Source organism: Dermochelys coriacea, chromosome 5 (genome assembly GCF_009764565.3).
Source record: "Dermochelys coriacea isolate rDerCor1 chromosome 5, rDerCor1.pri.v4, whole genome shotgun sequence".
NCBI classification, from domain to species: Eukaryota; Metazoa; Chordata; order Testudines; family Dermochelyidae; genus Dermochelys; species Dermochelys coriacea.
This window is the reverse complement of record NC_050072.1, coordinates 50,171,187-50,192,597: the sequence shown is the minus strand read 5'-3', so window position 1 is coordinate 50,192,597 and position 21,411 is coordinate 50,171,187.

Sequence of the window (21,411 nt, the reverse complement as noted above, 5' to 3'; positions counted from 1 at the left end):
GCTGCCATAAGATCATAAGAATGGCCATACTGGATCAGACAGATAGTCCATCTAGACCAGTATCCTGTCTTCCAACAGTGGCCAATGCCAGGTGCCCCAGAGGGAATGAACAGAACAGGTAATCATCATGTGATCCATCCCCTGTCGCCCATTCCCAGCTTCTGTCCTTCATGTCTGATGGAGCTTTCTTATGAAAAAAAGATGAGAAGTGTTAGCATGTGACTCACAGGAGAGAGAAAGATAGATGGACAGACATGGAGCCAAATCCAGGAGTACTTACTCAAGCAAAATACTGACTGACTCTTCATGTAGAGTTCTGCCTGAGAAATGATTGAGTAAGAATTCAGAATTCAGCTTAGAGAATTAAGTGACTTTCTTCCACTCTGTCTGTTTGTTATAGGTAGCACTGCCTATGGTTAAGACTGCCCAAAACTTCCCCTTATAAGACCCCATTTTCAATTGCTTATAACTTTGCCAAACTTTAATCATTTGGGCTAAAGTTTTCTACACTGGATGTCAGCCTAAGGTTGAAATTTTGGGAAAATGTCTACCAAAGCATTTCAGCTATTTCTGAGGATCAGGCTAAGGAAAAAATATATTGTTTTGCCTATGTTAAATAATTCTGGCAACCTTTGCTTTGAGAAGCTCTAGACCAGGGGTTCTCAAACTGGGGGTCAGGACCCCTCAGGGAGTCATAAGGTTATTATGTGAGGGGTCACGAGCGGTCATCCTCTACTCCAAACCCTGTTTTGCCTCCAGCATTTATAATGGTGTTAAATATGTAAAAAAGTGTTTTTAATTTATAAGGGGGGGGGTGATTGCACTCAGAGGCTTGCTATGTAAAAGGGGTCACCGGTATAAAAGTTTGAGAATCACTGTTCTAGACCCTCCATGCTTTGAAGCAGAATTTGATTTTTGGCAGGGAGGTGGCCTGTGTCTCTGGGATCATGAAAAATCTGCCCAAATTTGGCCAAATTATAAACCTCTGAAAAACCGCAACTTGCATATGCTCAGTAGAGACTTGCTAGAGCTTTGCGATTAAATTCCCCAAATATTCTGTTTGCACTGGGGCTGAGCAGGACTTTTCCTGCAATTGCAGCTCTGGACTTCTGTGAGCCAAGTTGCAACAGGCCAGGGACAGGCACTGAACCAGAGAATAGGGAGACAGGCTCACTTGTGCTCTCAATGCCCTTTAAACCCCTATGCCTGGCCACCACAGGTGGTGGTTGGGGTAAGTGACAAGAAGGAAATTGCCTGATCAGAATACATATGGGGTAGTACACGGGGAGGAGCCTGGGACTGAAGGCTGGAAGTTGGGGAGAGAAAAAATTGGGATCAGGAGTTTGGGGAGGCTGGGACTGGGGGGCAAGGGGAATGTGACTGGGAGCTGGGGAAGAGCGATAAGAAGCCAGTGGCTGGTGGGAGACTGAGTTTGCATGAGGAGCCAGAGGAAGACTGGGAACCATTGTGGGGGTGGGAAGATAAATCTGATGAGGAGCCAGAGTGTGAGGAGAGAACTGGTCTAGCTGGGCAATGATACCGGGACAAGGAGCAGAGGAGGGAACACCAGGTTAGGATAAGGAGCCCAGAAGAGAGGTTGAAGCTAGGAGCCAGTGGGGATTGGGAATGTGGGCAGAGATGGAAGGGCAACTGGAAGCCAGGGTGGGAGCAACAAATCAGATGAGAAGCTGGGGGGGGGGAAAACTGGGAATGGTTGGGCAAGGAGACTGGGACAGGGAGGGGGAGAATGGGAGTGGGGAAGGAACCAGAGGGGTGAAACTAGCACTTGCTGGACAAGCAGCCTGGGACAGGGATGAGAAGCCTGAATAGTGGAAATTGGGATTGATAAAATGAGAAGAATGGGACTGGGGGTTCTCAGTGCTGGAGAGGGGCCATTTATTTAGCCAGAGACGATTCAGGTTACATCTCTTGACCCTTTCCTGTAGGAGGGCCTAGAAGACATTCACAGGGGAGGCTCTGCTATAATTCCTCTCACATCATACATAAACATACAGGTCAATTATCTTCTGCCCCAGTGTGGGTCCTTACAATGTAATCCTGGTATGCGGGACATGAAACTTCTCTGTAATAATTTATGAATACTATAGGTGTCCTGGTAACTGGGATGTTTATTGTCCTACCCTGATTGTCAGTTCACAGCTATTTCCCTTTGTCCCTCTCTTTATTTAGCATTGTATTGCTATAGTAGCCAGCAACTGGTAGGTTACCTGATTGCAGTGGTGCCTACCAATGTGACTGGGGAATGTGATGTTTTGGCAGTGATGTGTTTCAGAAATGGAATATTTTCTCTAGAAAGGCTCCTGAGCCTCATTTTTTGGCAACAGAGACTGGGATGCAGAGACAGTAGTTTCAGGGAGATATTTTAGCATCAGTGACTTACCAATCATGATCACCTACATACAGACAACAATAGAGAACCAAACTGGGGAATTATAATGTATGACCTTCTGTGATAAACATTCCTGGCCTCTGTCCACACTACAAACTTCCATACCGGCAAAGTGATTCTAGTGTGGCTGCATCTTATATTGGCAAAACTATGCTTTTGCCAGTATAGTTTATTATAGCTATGCTGAGTGAAATAAGGCTATGTCTACACTATAGACCTTACAGCGGCACAGCTATATTGCAGCAGCTGTACTGCTGAAAGGTCTCTCACATAGCCACTTTGTGCTGATGGGACAGAGCTCTCCTGCCAGCATAATTAAACCACCCCTAATGAGTGGTGGTAGCTAGGTCAGCAGGAAAGCATCTCCTGCCAACACTGTGCTGTCCACACTGGCACTTTAGTTGGTGAAACTTGTCTGGTAGGAGTATTTTTCCCCACACCCTGACTGACAAAAGTGCCATTGTAGATAAAACCTTAACTACATCAGCTAAAGCACAATTTTGCTGTTATAGCTTTGTTTACAATAAAGGTTTTTGCTGGCACAGCTACATTGGTCCAGGATCAACCCTCATCACACCCCAGGCTGACATAGCTAAGCCAACGGCTGTCTGTAATGTAGACATAGTCTAAGTTAAAGACGAATCTGCTTCAGTTTACAGTAGTAATGCTCATCTGTTTTTTATAGTCCAGCCTCTAGCAGGTGACCATTCAAAAATTCCATAGAGCAGAGGGTAGTGGCACATACATTACCTTCCCACCAATGGAAATCTTTCACACGTGGTAATTCTCTCATTGCAGGAGGACTACTTGCAAGAAAATACTGAGCCTGCTTCCCCAATCAGCCTGGGAACTGCTTGCTCCCAGTCACAGTTCTCTCCTGGGCTGTTTTAAGCCCTTTAAAGCCAGAGCAGGTGACCACCCTGTTACAGCCTGCCTTTGTGATAGATGGTCCCTTACACCAAAAAAAAATCACAATGCTATTTAGGTTACTCCCAGTCCCAAAGGATCATCACTTACCTCAGGTCAATTGCACTTTAGATCTTACATCTAAAACAGTGCTTGTAGCCAATCCTATAATAAATTAACTAAAGATTTCCAAGATAACCAAGAGAGTTATTTAAAGGTTAAAGTAGGTAAACATACACACACAAATGAGTTATTGTCTTAGGTTTTCAAAAGATGATGTACAATGTTAAAATATGCCAGCTTCATACGTCCTCTAGGGCTAACCAGACTAGGCAGCTGGGGATCTCTTGCTTACGCCTAGAAATTCAAGTGGCCTAGAGACCCAGGTTTTTTGGGGGGGATTTTTATTCCCTTCCTCCCAGAGTTCAAGATGATGGGATGAGTTCAAGTGTAGGTCTCCTCTTGGGGGGGTGAGGGAGAGGAGGAGGAATGCAATTAACAAAGTCTTTGCTCTTTGATGTTTCACAGTGGCTCATTTGGTTTCAATGAGCCTTCTTGGTGGGCAGGATCTAAATCTCTTCCATAGCAAGCCAGCATTTTACAATAATTAATGCTTCTTTCCTGTTTGGAGAGTTATGCAGTTACAGAGGTTTACAGTGCAAACCCTCAATATAAACCTTATAACATGGGGTACAGATGTTATAAGTGAGATTACCCCTGCAGCATCTTACAAGCATTTCATAATGTCTAGACACTAGACACATTCCTACAGACTTAACATCCATTTTAACACGAACACACAGGTGAGCCAGATGGTTTCCAGCTATGTATCGTCAGTGTTCAGTTGAGGCCTAGGGGACTTTCATGAGCTGGCACCAGAACTGCCAGCATCATAAACCAGTCTAGCCACTAGGGTGGGATCCACAAAGGGACTTAGGCATTGTAAGGCCGAGTGTCACGGCACCTAACTTTTAGGCACCTGGAAAAAAAATAAAAATACAGCACAGTATGGTTCACTAAGCCAAGCTAGGCCCCCTATATAATGAAGGGGGTGAGATAGGTGCTTAAGAATGTGAACCACAAAAGCCAGGACTCTAGGCAGGGAGCCACCTAAGCTAGCCAGTGAGAGATGCGCTAAGCTCTGCTCATCTCTTGGAGGCAGGCACCTAAGTCTGGCCAGCAGGGTGGTGTGTAGTTCTGATAGCAATCCATAAACAAAAAACAGCTGCCTGGAGTCAGGTGGCTTAGGTACCTAAGGTGTTTCTTGTAGGAATAAGTTAACCACCTGCCCTGCTCCACCCAAAACAGCCAGAGGAGATGGTGGTGGTAGAGCCGACCTTATGACTTCTAGCCCACTGGTCAGAGTGCCCATCTAGGATGTACAAGACCCAGGTTCAACTCCCCCTCTGCTGGAGGGGAGAATTGCTTTTAACACAGATCTCTCCCCTTTCAAGTGAATGCTCTAACCACTGGGCTAAAAATAAGATGGCACCATCTCCTCCTCCAGCCAGGTTTTGAATGGGATGCAATCCTGTAGGAGGCCTCTGAGCACACCTACCAAGTTGCACCCTGCATGTGAGATAGGCAGCCAAATGCCTATCTTCCTGTGGTTTGTGACTCTCACTGGGGTTGAGGTAGGTGACAGGCATCCAGACACCTGAAGGGAGGCATCAGTGCACATGGTCAGAGGCAGATAGAGGCATTGAGGGAATTTTTACTCTAAAAAAGTCTTTAGGCACTGTGCGAGCTTAAGCACCCACAAAAGATTCAGCAGGAGTTTCATGGATCACAGTGGAGCCAAAACTGGGACCTAGGTGGCAAAATCTGAGACTTAAACCTAAGTCTGGGGTTTAGCCATCTAAGTGAGAGCAAGTAATGGTCCTTTTTTTCCTGCTCACCAATGAGCATCATATTGGTGTTAAATGGTTTATCAGCTCCAACATTTAGATTGTAAACTCCCCGAGGCAAAGACTGTGAGTGTTCTACTAAAAAGTAGTAATAAATCTTCACTAATGAAGAGTCATTCCCTGGAAAGCTCCAGCTGCTTGGCACAGCTATTATGACTGCACCACAACATGGTGTTTTTTCTATGTCTGGTGTTTTTTCTGTGTCTGGTTCACCTTTGAGATCCTGACCTTGTTCACTGTGATCACGTAACATCGACAGACCCCGGTCCTCTGTGGGCAGTATCAAACCTGGGACCTCTGGAACTTAATGCACGAGTCTCTACCACATGAGCTAAAAGCCAACTGCTGCTTAGGCTATGTAGAGATAAAATGAGTCTGCTAAGTGGTCTCAGTGCCACTAGATGAGACAGACCACCACACCCAAGGAGGAGTGTGGGTTACAATCAGGCCTTCTGCACTATTCATCAAAATCTTCCTCAAGGTCATCCAGGTTGGCCAACTTTTTCTTGTGGAAGAAAAATAGCATGTGATCATATAAGCAATGACGGTATATGCACAAAGGGCTGAATCAAGATTTGCACAGGCAACCTTAATTCTGGCATTTCCTAATATTTGAGCGCTTGATTTTGCATCCTTAATGTTAACAGTTTTTTAAATGTAGTAAATATTAGTTTTAAAATACCTTTGGAAACAGCACAGATTCAGGGTTGTTGAGTACATAGTACCAATGACTCAGACAGACTGCATTGTCTGAGCACGTAGGAGTCATGACACAATCTGCGTTATTTGGTGACTGCATCTCTTGCTAATGTGTTTTGCTCTCATGTTGGGGACGTAGGTGGATTTCTTGTTTATGTTTGCTGCCAGATTGAGTTTGGGAATGTGTGTATGTATTCCCTCGAGGGAATGTGTGTATGTAGTCTATTATACTCAGCATAGATGGAAATTATATCACATAACTAACAGCATCAGTTTGCTGTTAGTCAACAGGTTCTGTGACAGTGAAGGTGGAGGTGAGGTGGGGGCCAAAAAGCAAAGGACACAGCGGTCTTCTGGTTTTGCTCCAGTTCTCATCAAGTCTAATACCAACTCATTAACAATATTTGTTTAAAATGTCTTTGCCACCAAGCAGCTGAAATCTCATACGCCAGTCAAACCCTGCAAAAGGAGGACAGTTATTTCGGTTTGTATCTGCCAAAATCACTTTAATTTCTTTTTATTTGGCTTCTGATTTTCAGAATCATCTGAACAAGTGGCCTGAAAGGTAGGTATTACTATGAACAGCACCATCTACCGGTATAAGAGAATGTGCATTGTACAGAAGTTGGTGGATTCAATAAAGTTGTTATACTTTGCAAATAGCTTCCTGTGTGTAGCTCATCACATGGTGCCAGGGATGAAGTAAGTTTTTACTGTTTTAATTCTTTGTTATGGATAACCAGAGGCACTGAATAGCTTCAGGAAGGTTGTGAACAATGTCCCACCCCCTGCTGTAATGCAAATGTATGGGGATATCTATGAAAATTGGAGCTTCTCCAGGGCTGAATGGACAAGCTATGTCAGTATTTCTCAAACTGGGGGTCCCGACCCAAAAGGGAGTTGCAAGGTAATTGTAGAGGGGGCATAAGAGCGGTGGCTGCTGGCCGGACACCATGCTCTGAATGCAGGGCCACTGCCAGCAGCAGCTCAGAAGTAAGAATGGCAATACCATGATCATGCGGGTGGCAGCACTGCCTCCGGAGCTGGACAGAGAACGTAGAGAATGATTTAAGGGTCTGCCTCAATTCGTTGGAGCCACGACTGAAAAAAACTGTGCGCTTCAAAACAGCAATACCCCTCATGTTACGTGGCCAGACACTTTTGTTTATAGTGGTGTATAAAGTCACAATCCTTGGACAATGTTATGATTATTGCCACAATCACTGGAAAAGGTTTCCAGCTCCCCAAACTGTATCCTGTTTTCTATTTTTTCCAGAAAATGTTTCTTAAATATCCACATATTTATGCCTGAAAAATGTTACTTTACACTTTTTCAAAGACTTCAGCATCTTTGATTACAGGGATAATTATGACATTTAGTGCTCTTAGAAGCATGTACGCTAATTTGCTATTACTTTTTTGGGGGCAGAGCCAGGGGGTCATGACAGCCTGAAATATTTTCCAAAGGGAGGCCCAGAAAAAAAGTTTGGGACACAGGCACTGGCTTCCTCCTTTCTTTCCCCACTCCACCCATTCCCCTGAATTCCCACTCCCACCCCACTTCTTCCTGCCCCAAGCCCTACCCCCCCACCCCTTCCCCCAAGGCTCCACCTCTTCCCACCCCCACTCCACCCCTGAGCATGCCCCATCCCCGCTCCTCCCAGCGCCTCCTGCACATCATGGAACAGCTGATGGGAAGCACTGGGAGGGAGGGGGAGGAGTTGATCAGTCAGGCCGCAAGCGGACAGAAGACACTGGAGGCAGAGGGGGGAAGCTGGCTGCTGGTGGGTGCTAGCACCAGTTAATTGTTTTCAGCCCTGGAGCACCCATGTAGTCAGTGCCTATGGTTTGAGAACCCCTGAGCTCTGTGAACTGGCTGGAAGTCACAAGCCTCGCAGTCAGAGTGGCCACATTGAATGCAATCATGGGCAAAGACTGCTTTCTTACTTGTCAGCACTTAAAGATGAAGTATGGAAAGAAACTACATTTTACAAGTTTTTGAAAAATACTTTGTACCTAAAATAATATTTTCAGTCTAACAGACCAATATGCAACCAGGTCAGCATCAGCTAGCCCTATCAGGACAATCTGGCACACTTACAGATGAATTTATTAAAGACGGTACAGCTTTAAGAGGTAAGCACAAGCTAACAGAGACCAGAAAAGGGGTCTTCAAAGAAGGACATGTATAATGGAAAGAAAATATGAAGACAACTGTTTAGTGCAGTGTTCTACATGTTTGTACTGCCAGAAAAGAAATCACTTTGCCAAAGTTCAAATAGTGACAGAAACAGTCCCATGTATTGTACTCCAAGGGGCGAGTGATAGTGTCACCTGCTCAGGTGAGTTTGTCTTCACTAGTACTTGCCGAGTTAGGGCTGTGAAAAGCTAAGATAAAAAGTGGTTTACACAATTAAAACTTGAATTACCAAGGCAACTAGCTCAGACATTCAAATGTCAAATTGACAGTGGCCCTGCTTATGAGGTAATCAGGATTAAGGGTAACTGCATAATTGTACAAGATAAATCATATGAAATATTGGCAACCTACTCCTGGCAAATTCTATAATGGCACATTAGTAGATCTCTGGCACAGTGCACATTGTGGAGCTTACTCTTTTGTGAGCATGCCAAAGTATACCAATACTTGAAAGCATCTCAGCTGCTTTTGGTAGAATCCAATAAAATGGGGATGATGTAATGATATGTAATACTACATACACTTCCAGCCACATGCCAGTAACAACGGAACAAATACTTCATCAATATGACAATGTTTTTAAAGTCCCTGGATGCTTTTCCAGAGAATATCACTTGGAAATCAACCAGCTAAGGGATCTGGAATCTCACATGTCTGATACCACACCATATTTCCTGGCTGACCCAGAAATGCTGCTTTTCAAAGTGTGACCTTACAGTACAACAAGTGGGCTAGTAGTTTCTTTAGTAGATGCAGCTTCATCTGATACATAATCACAGAAAACTCAACATTCTGTGTTCAGGCTGGTGATAACAGCACCAGAGAGGTAAAATCCATTGGCGATACACCTCTGTACTCACGAGAGTTGCTTAAGTGAACAGCATCCTTGGCCAGAGTTAAGAATGTTACAAAAACAGCAGTGACGTGGAGACGTAATAGAAGTGACTTGAAGTGGGTTTGGGTAGCTGAGAAAGTCTGCAGTCTGAATCCTTTGATTTGTCAACCTGTATTTAATTTGGTTTTACAGCACTAATGTGGCCTGCCTATAGTAAACTGGTTTTTGGGTTGTTGTTTTTCAGCAACTGTCAAGATTAATTTAGCAGGTTTGGATAGTTGAGCCTGTAATCTCCAAGTTATGTTACTGCAATGTGTAACATTTAGGATTACCCTTGGAACTTCAGCTAGTGCTGACATCACTTGAATGGGGAAGTCTGCTCTGAGCACATAGCTCTAATCTTAAACCCACTTAATTGAGAGACAGCCTCTTTCCCTGTGTTCTATTATAGGATTGTAGGCTTGTATGGCCACCCCTCACTGCCAGCCTCCAAGGGTGGCCACACCTCTTCACTGTCACATGCCTGGAACACGAGTCTGTACAGGGGAAAATTAGCTGACTCTAGGGCTCAAACCCTCAGGTAGGGTAGAGCAGAGAACAGTTCAGGGTGCAAAGCTCTTAGGCAGGGCACAGCACCAAGCAGTCTAGAACTCCATCCCTCAAGCAGGGTAGAGCAGGTAAAGGTCTAGGACCCTAGCCTTCAGGCAAGGGTGTGCCCAGCACAGTCTAGGGGCTCTAGCAAGCACAGGTCTCCTGACCTAAGGAATGGGGGAGTACTGCCACCCCAGGGGAGGGGTAGCAGCTGGGACACAGGCCCACCCAACTCCACAGTGTCCCAGCCCAGGGCCCTAACAGTGGCAGAGTGGTCTGCCACTAGGTCAGCAGGGAATCCACCTGCAACATGCTGACCAAGTCTCTGACACCACAGTCAGACAGTAGTCTGGTTCCCCAGGCTGCTTCCTATTCTCCCCCTTGGGTGTACCTTTCACGGGTTGTCCTCTGTCTCCCCAGGGTACACTGCAAGCAGCAGTCCCAGCAACTCTTCAGCATCCAGCATGTCTGGCCATACAGATAACTCAGGACAACAAAAGTCTTCTGCAGACTCCTGGGTCTGCAGAAGAGAGAACACATCTGTCTCCCTTGGCAGCTCCTCCCCAAGTAAGCTACCCGCCCCTCTGCTTCCAGCTTGGAGAGCATGGCCTTCCAAGTTCTGCCCACTGGGGGGCATCGGTTGCCCTCACTATCAATCTCCGAGGGTGGCCACACCTCTTTGCTACAAGGACTTATGATCTCCTGTGTGTCAGTTCCGGGTTCCATGCTTGCCTTGATCAGCTTGTGTTGCTGGAAACTGCTCCCTCTTGTGGTGGGGTGAATTCATGGCCTGGTATTAGAATGATTTTTTTTGGCCAGGTTTTTGTTTGACTTTTTAAATAAATGGGGGGATGGCAGGTGGGTTTATTAAGAAACTGGGGGACAAGGAGAAGGAAAGGTGCCTAAACTTTTTAAAATTTGTATTTGATTATTTTTACTACTGCTAGGTGCCCACATTGTAAGGGGACAGGTGACAAATTAAACATCTAAACAAACACTTGCAAATTCTTTTAAAAGGAAGGAAACTGCTCCTCTTGACTTGGTTAATGGATTTCCTATGCTGGGGGATGAAGTCAGTTCTATCTTTGTTAGCAATAATAATGATACCTAGCTCTTCTCTAAGCTCTTTTCGTCCATAGATCTCAAAGCACTTTACAAAGGAGATCAGTGTCATTATTCCTGAGGCACAGGGAAGGAGGGAAGTGATTTGCCCAAGTTATAGTTTCTTTTAATTGTTAATCTGGATCCTGGGTTACTATCTAATCAAATCTTTGAAAATCATCCTCCCATCTGATGGCCACAGGATGAGGAAGGATTTCTGTTCAGTCTGTCATCAGCATTTGACAACACAAGTCATGAGATGCTGCTGATGTGTCATATTAAAAATGTTTTAATATACTTTTTATTTTGCATCATTTCTTTGTTTTCCCCATGACTGGTGAGTCAGCAGGGAATGGAAGCCTAAAAAGCAGCATAAGATTAAAAAAATATACCCCAAATGCTGCACTAAGTACAGAGTAAGCTTAACTCTCTCAAGTACAGGGTCTTTCCAATTAATAAGCCCCAGAGTACTGGAGGTATTTAATGGTCATAGTATTGTGTCTCTAACTGCTTGCTGATCAACAGGTTTTGGCACCATGGACCATTGACCATGTGGAAAGGCAACGTTTCTCAAAGATTTTAGGTCCAATAGCAATGTGGCCTGATGTGAACATTTTAGGTCTTCTCTTCCTTCCACCTGATCTCTTCTTTATGGACTCTATCCCTGGTCCTCTTATCCCTCCACACTTTGGACCTGATTCAATGCCCATTGAAGTCAATGTGAGACTTCAATGGATGCTGGACTGGACCTTTTATTTTTGTTTTACCTTCAGCATCTTCACCATCTTCCCTGTCCCATAAGCTCAACATCATGTTGCCTTTCTTCTTCTCTTCCCTCATAAAACCTCTTCTCGCAGTTCCTGGGTAGGTTCCGACACCCTTTTCCAGTCCCCAATGTGTACCCCTCTCAAGTGGCAGACCTTTGGCTCTACTTCTCTTTGAAGTAGGATCTTGTAATCCAACCACTCTCCAACTTGGTTCCTGGTTGGCAACCATGTTACCTAGCAATTCAAACTGGGTTTGGACCCTGCTAGAATTCTCTTTCAGGGGCTTGTGGTCAATTACAATATGCAGTGACACAGAAGCATTTTCTCCAAAACAAAGTATGATTTATTTGCCCAAACGGTACATAGAGTTTAGAGAATTATATTTTAAAAATAACAAAAATCTGTATCCATATTGTTTTACCCATGCTTGGCATTCCCCTTAGTCTTGATTTCCCCCCTGCCCCCTGATTTTCTCTGGGCACCAAGTTACAGGGTACTTGCTGCAAAATCTGACTCTGCCAGTCCCTGTGTCAGCCTCCAGCAGGCTGATTCTGTGTCTGTCAGTTTCCAGCTGAGATCACCACTTCTCCACTCTTTTTTCTGGCAGGGGCACCTTTTTATCCCATTGGGGATTTTGATCTTTTGGGGACTCAGTATGGACAAATCAAACCCCGTTAGCACCTGAAAGTACTATCTCTCAGTCATGGCCCCATTGTTCTTAGCTGTCTTGAAGCTGTATCATTGTTTTATCTTTCCTGCATTCTGTAACAACCCCCATTTACAGTCTCCTTTGATTTAACTCTAGGCATTCAGGCATGGTAATATCACACACATATTCTGAGGACCATATGTTGTTTGTAAAAAATATTTCCCATTTCTCCACACCTGCTGACTATGCTTTTGTTTAGTCTAGCCAGTTTTTCCTCTGCATCATCTCCAGGCTCAATCTCTTCCTTTCCATTCCCACAGCTAAATCCCTAATCCCTAAATCTCTTGATTGCCTCAACTACAGCAGCCTTCTGCTGTCTGGCCTCTCACCTTGTCCTGCTCAAAAAATGGAGCTATGGAAGTCATATTCCAACCATGTCCAGCTCCCTTCAAGTTCCTTTTCTTCACATGCAAGGTCCTCTAAAGCTCCTGCCTACTTCTCTTTTCACTCTCCCTGTGGCACCCAGTGTGCCCACCTCATCATCTCCCTTGTTCCCTTTTCTCATTCATGTCTCACTGCCTTCTTCCATGCTCTATCTCCACCCTTGCCTCCTTCAAATCTTTTTAAAAACACTATTCTTCCACAAATCTGTAAACTCACCCCACCCTTTAATGCAATATAATCTTAAAGAAAAAAAGTGAAAGCATCAAGACATATGCACTGCTACCAAAAAAAAAATCACACAATCATCTTGTTTGCTATCATGTCACATCAAAGCATATTTTAGAACCCCAACCTGCAAACACCGCTTATTACTACTCAAAGTAGTAGGCACTAAATTTGGAAGTAACTGCAGGCTCGTACCCTTAGATTGTCAGCTCTTTGAGGTAGTGACATTGTCTGTAAAGCACCAAGGACCATTATGAAGTTATATAATTAATACATAATAAATTATGATAATTAATGAAGCTTGCTCAGTGAATTGGCCTGTTTAGCAATCCAAACTTGTATATGCACATTTTACTGTTCGTTGAGACATGTAACTTATATTTTGTCTTCATTTTCACATGCTTTAATTTGTGAAAATCCTGTCTGATCCTTTGTGTATCAGATGTTTATACCGTCTAAAACTTTTTACCTGCTTCTGCTCATTGCTAGTAGGGAAATGGCCATAAGTTAGGTGAGTTTTATACATGAATTTGAATTATTTGGAGTCATTTTAGAACCTGTTTTTTCCCCCACTCACTTTTTAAAAAATAACAGGTTTGTATTTAATCCTTTGGTGCAGCATGATCAGAGCTTCTAATAAAAAGAAAAGCAGTACTTGTGGCACCTTAGAGACTAACAAATTTATTAGAGCATAAGCTTTCGTGAGCTACAGCTCACTTCATCGGATGCATTTGGTGGAAAAAAAAGAGCTTCTAATGTGTCATTCTATGTAACGTCACATGAGGTATTTGTCCTTAGGTGACCTACAACAAACGTGATACTCTTAGATATGAAATCACACACTGTATTTTGTATCATATGCCCTGGGATGACTCAGCTGCCCACAAAGAGGTTTGAAAAGTACTTGTTTCCAGTCACTGAGCAGATTTCTAATGGACAGATTTATCACTAATTTGATTTACACTTTTTTCAAACACGCTTTTTGCTTATCCTTGGTATCATTCATGACAACCTCATAAAAATCCATATCCGTAATTGTTCATGGCATTTGTACATTAATAAAATGTAGGATGCATACCAGTCTTTTAAAGATATTCCTTTTTTATAGTAACCTTTATAGACAAAAATAATTGTAATAATTGGCATTGACATGTGAACAATTGCGTAAGGCAAGTGTTACCATGAATTTCTGGAAATAATTCTGGCAAAATCCTGTTTAAGGAGCAAACAGTGACTGCTAATATGACCATTATAATTTCCTGCTTTTTCAGAATTGTACAGCAATCTATCTGTGTTTTCAGGGCTGTTCCGAAAGTGAAGGCTGCAACGCTCAGTATTCCATGAGTCTGTTTTAGTGCTCTTTAAATGGCCTCTGATGCTGCTTGGGTTATTAGATTCAGTGCCTCCAACTAATAGTTTCATAGACTCACCACTCCTACACTGGTCCCATCCTAGCATCCTTGGTTTGCTGCTGGTACGTAATGGCATGGCTCCTGGTCATGGAAATGTTTGCCTTTGTTTGAGGGTTGGATGGGGAAGGATCAATAAACTTTTCATTAGGACACACTGAAGCCAGGAGAAGAGCCGTTTGGATGAATTCAGAGGCAGGGAACTTGCACTTGATCTGCCTTGCTCTTTCTAGTAGGTTTGACCACAGTCACGTTGAATTACTAGAGAAGGCTAATTCAGTTAACTAGAATTATCCGATGATCAATCTGACCGAATTAAAACAAATAGTATTTAAGGCTTTTTAGGTCTTTGAATGGTTTCCATCTGATAGAAACAGACAACAGCAATAACTGGAAATTTTGGCTCCTGAGTTGTTTAAACATTATGCATTATGTTCTTAATAGCAGTAAATAATGTACAGACAATTCACCATATTTTAAAAGTATAGGAAACAACACTGAACATCCAAGTTTACTCTTTCCTTTAGAGCCATTATAGTCTATTAAGAAAATAGTATGCTTTTCTAGAGTTGCCTAAATACACTTTTACATGATAGATCATTAAATGATTCGAACAAACATCCCTTATTGGGTTTTACAAACAATTTTTTTAAATTGTTGTGTGGATATAAACAGATTTTAATATTTTTATGCTGTGTGCATGTGACAGCATTGGCTGACATACCGAGGACTAAACCAGGGACTTTCAGAGCTCAAAGAGTGAACTGCTACAGCTTGAGCTAAACAGCCAAGACCTCCTACTCAGCAGCTGTAACAACACACATTGTCAGAGGATCAGCACAGACCAGGACCTGTAACAATCACCAGTGCGCTACATGTACACATTCCTATTCTAATACATACATCTCTCTGCTATAATGGAACCCTTTTATAGTGAAGTCAGTGTTTTCAATGGCCTCATGGCTGACCTCATTATGCCTCCCTTGTAGAAAACCTTCCTGGTTAGAGAACCAGCACCTTCAAGTCAGAAAAGACCACACTGAAGGCCCACCCCTAATTTGTTGTCTGATTTAGCCCGAAGGAAAAGTTCTCCTAACTATATAGCAGAAGTAAGGCTGTTTCTCTTCAGAAGAAGAACTCAGTGATGCTGTGGCATATACTGTACACTTAATCTAAGACACATTTTGTAAAAACCTCAATTTATAGCCAACATATGGTAGAAGATCATTATTTAACTTTAATTTGAACCAGATATACAGTTGGAGGTGGATCTATCATGATCTGGCAACATTTTCTTTCACTGGTTGACTTTAACAAGTGTAGAAAGGAATTAAAACTCAGAGCACAAATCGCAGTGATGTGCTGGAGGGGGCCCATTGAGAGTTTCCAGGTGCCCTTTATTAAAATTCTACCACCAAGCTGACAGGGAGGTTGGGACGATTTCTTTTCTTCTCTAGATCCTGCTAAATCATGCCTTACAGAGATGATGTACAGGACTCAAAGTACTTCTGAAGAGCATTTTTTATTGTTTTTACTTTTAGAATGAACCATTGCACCAAGTTATCAGGTATTTAAACAAAGATTCCTTATGCAGGAGACCTACATGGTCTTCATATCCCTTCCCATATTTCATGTTATATTTTCTGAACAATGTGCTATCAATATACTTTGGACTTTGGTCTCATTTGCATCACTATCATCAGGGGGCTTTCAGCTCCAGGATGCCTCCTAGTGTCTGGGTGCAGTACTGCAGGGATTCTCAGCCTAGCACCACCTTCAGTTATCCAAGTCCCACCACAGTCTGTCCATGTACATGGCCTCGCCTTCCATTCAGCTCACTGCTCAGTCCATTCCCCTTCCAGGGGAAACAGGAAAGTCTAGAAAATACGAAACTCAAAATCAAACATCCTTCAATCCCATCCTCTACCTGGCACTTGCTATTCTTGGCTTTTTTATTCTTGACACCCAGGTTTTGCCCCCAGGCCAAGAGGAGAGTTAAAGGAGAGGGCAGGCCTGGGTTCCCCTAGCTGCCTAAACAGGCATCCTGGGCAGGAGCCCAAAGACCATTCCTTCAATCCTGCCGCCATTTTCCCTGGGCTGCTCCAACCTTTACCTCACTCACTGGCACCTTCACAAGATCTGCAGACTCTGCTGCCCCCATCCTTGGGGACTTTAGAGTTCCTCACAGCTTCCCTTGGGGCCAGCTACAGAAGTGTTTCCTAATAGCCAGTCTTAGCTCTTCCCCATGGCAGCTGGAGCATACTGCCCCTTGCCTTAAAGCAGTCAGTATCTCTCTCCTTTAAACAGGAGATCCCCCTCAGTCCTCTCCCTGGGATGGGTGTTGTATCTCAGACCTCTTTGCCTTTGAGTCATCTGTCTTACCCTCCTTCAAGCAGGAGCTCCCTCAGCCCTCTCTCTGGAGCTGGAGTTTGTCTTGGGTCTCTTGCTAGGCAGTTGTAAGGCTTTTGCCAGCTCCCTTCAGCTGAACACCCCTTCCCGCATTAGCCTGCCAGTCTAGAAGATTCAGCAGACCAGCCTTCCCCATCACTGACTGTCTACTGGGACGGAGAAGGCAGCCTTTATGCTGCTCCCCTTCTCCCAACTCTTTCCCAATTGGCTGGGTGAGAGAAAGCCTCACCTTGCCTTCGCTGCAAGGTTTCAGGCCCTTAAAGGTGCAGTCTCCAGATTCCTTCCTCAATCACCACATTGCCAGGACCCTTAGGTCTCTATATGTCTCTTTTGGACCCTTCTGAACACTTAAAGGGCTAAACCAGGTGGCAGGGTGTGTCTGACCACTAGGTGATACTGCCCTTAATGGCAGACTACCCGTCACCATGGCAGAGTAAAGGGCCATTAAAAAGCTGAGATGGAGGAGGCACTCAGAAAAAGAACATAAATACTTCCACCATATACATTTAATATAGGTATGTTTGCCTGTAGTTTCGTCTCTCCACTTGTCTATGATTATACGATGGCATTTTACCTAAACGGGAAAACAAATGAATAGATTTTCCAGTCCATCCCATGTCCTCTCTGCATCATCCATGCCCCAGGGAAATGGGCACTGATCATAAGATAGGGAGAAAATGTTCTTGGGTGTTCCTTGTTCAAATATTATCAACACATCATTGATAAACTATTTTACATTTCAGAATTGGACTTGGATAGAAATGAAAACAAATCCAAGCTAAATAAAGACTTGCAATACAGAAGTTTTGCTCCAAAGGCTGAGGAAGTTCTGAAATGTACTCAAGTTTAGCCAGACCTGAGTTGTGAAGTTCAGATCTGGATTTCATTGTGGATTCAAGTTTCCTGACATGTCAGGCTGTTTGGACCCAACTCTTCAAATCCAGTTTGCATGCAACTCTCCTTAAATGTAAAAACCTATTTAAGTGCAGAGAATCAGAAGTAGCATAACCTACAAAATTCATCAATCGGCACTGATTACTAAGAAATCACTCGAAGGACATGTTCTCCTTCCTAAAGAAAGATCAGCTTTCCTTCTAGCCCATAGTGGTTAGTTCATCCAGTCTTTACTGTTAAACAATAATTTTAACAATGTATAGCTGCAAGTGTTCCCAACACTTACATGACAATATTCATTTATTTTTTAGTAAGGATGATTTTATATTTCCAAATGTTTATTCTCAGATGCTGGACTAAGTATTTGGGGCTAATGTATTTAAATAAATATTTAAAGCAATAAAGGGATTGGGGGCGAGGGAAAAAGGCCATTTACAATGGTTGAATGATTTTATCCAACCAGACTCACAACATTCAGTGGACTGAACAATATTTGTTTTCTCCTCCAATTCCATTTAATTTCCATTACAAAGTCCATCCTTTCAGCAGCTTGAGGGTGAGCAGCACACACACAGATCTTTTGTCTATTGGGAAGGTATTCTGTTGTCTGATTTAAGTGCTTTTGCTATATTTGACTTTTTTTGTCATCTGCACATTAGGAAGATTTTGGACACTGCATTGAAAATGTTTTTGCTATGGTCAGAAGAATGCGTCTGTAAAAATTGACATCTTGGTATTATATACAGTACAGTCTTTCAGGAAGACATTCACCCATATTATGTGCTGTTTTCCATACACAAAAACCTACCAGAGCAGGTTCAGCCTTTTCGGCTCCAGGATAGGGAAAGTACAGTACCTCCTGCACAGATATAGGGATAAATCTGGACTAATAGTGCTTACCTGCTCTACAAGAGTATGTCTAGGTTATTTATAATGCACTTTGAAACGTCAGGTGACCGTTCAAAATATATTATGATTCCATTTTCCCCTCTAGTGCGCTGTGTAATAACAGACATATTTTTGTAGATAGGTGATATTATTGTGTATATATTATAGGAAAATTAATTGCAAATCAAAAGAATCATGGTAATGACTACTTTGAATAAATGTCCACTTTTCCCGTTTTTCAGCCTGGCCTCTTGTGACCTGGCACTCCAAAATACCCCAGCCAAATAACTGTAAGACCCTCATACTACTATAGAGGAGCTTTCAGCAAGGGGCCAAACTCTACTCACAGTTACAGCAGTTTTCAGAGTAGCAACCGTGTTAGTCTATATCCGCAGCAGTGTAAGTCCACTGATTTCAATGGAGTTACTGGCGGTTTACTCAAGTATAACTGAGAGCAGGTTTTGGCCCTAGGACTCTGTGTGAATCAAAACTAGGCAGGTGTGTTTTTCTGATTGTTACAGACAGACTGGGGCTACCAACAGTATAAGCTGTAGTGTAGAGCAGGCACAGGTGTTTCTACCATCTAGTGATATCTAACGCCTGTGCCCAATCTACACTACAGTTTACCTAGTTGGTAGCAATGATGCAGTTGCACCAGTGCAGAAAAAAGTTCATTTTTTTCCCTAGTGTAGGCAAAGCCTAGTAGTCTGTAAGAAGTAGCTAAGTGCATTAAATAGCTGATTCTCCCAGCTGGAAATTCCTTGCTTCCTCCTTTTATTTCAAGTCTTGCTTGAAACAGCATTCAGGCCACAGATACAGAGAGTGAGTTCAGGCAGGATAGGAGAGTCAGCTAATTGGTTAAAACTGTTTGTTGTGTCTAATCACCAGCTGGCAGACAACACCCTTAAAATAATGTTTTTCTTTTCAGAAACACTAACTTAATTGTAGACTCACTGTATTTAGCTTGAGCCTGTCCTGTTTCTCCTCGTTATTAGTAACATTAACAGGAAAGCATTTTCTATTTGTGTAAACTACTTGAAATAGATTTGTATTTAAATAATGATGGTATTTTCCTAGAAAACTCTCTGTTTGCCAAAGCTGAAATCCTATCTGACCTCCATTTTGTTGCACACTTTAGAGATGAACTAGGTTTCAGTTATGTCAGTCAGCATGAGACAGAAACAACCCAGGCTAATGACAGAGAAAACCCTCACCCACTGAGACACCACTTGTCCCAAATGAACATAATTGGGATATTTTTAACTGTGAAAGATGTTATTTAAATGTCACTGGAAAGGATTTCTTTAAAAAATGGGCTTGTGTTCTGTTTTGTTTCTTGATGATTATAAATAAGTCTAGAGCACATTTAAAAAATATTATCTCTGATTGTTTTTTACCTTGGAAATTTTAGGAGTATCAAGTCTGATCTTCCCAGGTTGTGCTAGAGAACCTCACAGCGATGTCAGAAGATGTGTATTTTGAAATGTCAGATCTTTATTAAAGGGGCAGTAGTGTTGAATATTTATCAAAAACAACCTTTCTCCAAATTATTTATTAGGTGTTGAAGTTAAATGGGTGTGTTTGTATTTGTTTGTTGACAAAAAAACCTTTCAGACTTCTTTTATACATCACAAAAAAAGAAAAAAGGGCACAAGTTCAATTTACTTTTTCTTTGCAGGTTACCTTACCATAAGATTATTAGGAGTCTATGAATAAAATTGGACAGGTAAGAATAGAAGTGGGCAGAATGGTGTCCCTGACTAGCAAGAAAATCAGTAGATATGTTTCTTTTCATTTTCTCTTTCCTTTTACAGTAGATATTCTGGGTGTTGAGTCACCTTTCATTAGCATTGGTGTAAATCTGGGGTAACTCCAGCAAAGTCACCAGTGTTACATCTTTGTAAAACTGAGTATATGAGAAGAGACTTGAATCCCTTGTGTCTTTGGCCTACACATAAGTGTTAGAAGAAGCCAGGAAAGCGCTCTAAACACTGCCAGTATTAAGCAGAGAACTTTTACTAAGAATTACTTTTACAAAGAATTTTTACTAATCAGTAATCTAACTTTCTTTGAAAACTGTTAACAACATGAGTAGAAATCAGATAAGTCTCCTGACTTTTTAAAAGCCTATTCTTTGTTTGGCACCAGCATGTTTGATCCTTTTTGCTCTTCTAATTTTCATAGTGTGAAAGCCTGCTGGTGCTCTGATCAGATCAGTGTCCCATTGTGCTAGGCACTGTACAAACAGATAGTAAGGGGCAGTCCTGGACTGAAGAGTTTATATTATAAGTTTAAAAATCAAACAGAGCAAGTGAATTGTAGGATGAACTTTCAACAAGATCAGAGTAGAATGGCTAATTATATCTGAGGTTTTTTTCCTCCTTCTACCAGAACATTTAAGTTCCAGGAGAAATAAAAGGAGATTCTTGCAACTTTGTGATTTTTGTTTTAATTTTACTAACTATAGAGCTGATATTTTTCACTGTTAGGTTCTTTCAATCTTCTAATATTGAAAGCACTGAATGAAGATTCTATTCTATTCTGTATAGGTTCTTCTACCGCAGTTATCACCATAGTATCTGAGCACCAGCAGTGCATTAAGCAATGTGACTTAACATCTGTCACATGCTGTTTGTTCTCTCACCCTCTCCCAAGAGAGAGAAGCATATTCAGTGACGTGTCTTGTTTTGCTAGGGTTTTTTTAATAATATACCTGTTGCTATGTATTTTTATTAGAAAAGGCAAGGTCAAAAATGTGACTTGCACTTGAAATAGGGTGACCAGATAGAAAGTGTGAAAAGTCAGGGCACTTTTTGGGGAGGAGGGGGTATAGTTGCCTATATAAGACAAGGCCCCTAATATCAGGACAGTCCCGATAATATCAGGACTTCTGGTCACCCTAACTTGGTGTGGAAGATGTTGAGGTTTGTGATAGTCCTGGGGGCGTTCGTTCCAGTCTCAGACTGCCCTCTGAGAAAAGTTCTGTCTGCTACACAGATGAGATTTGCTCTTATGGTAAAGAGTTCCGTTGTGACTGGAATTGTCAATTACGGTCTTCATCCCACAGCTGTAGGCGT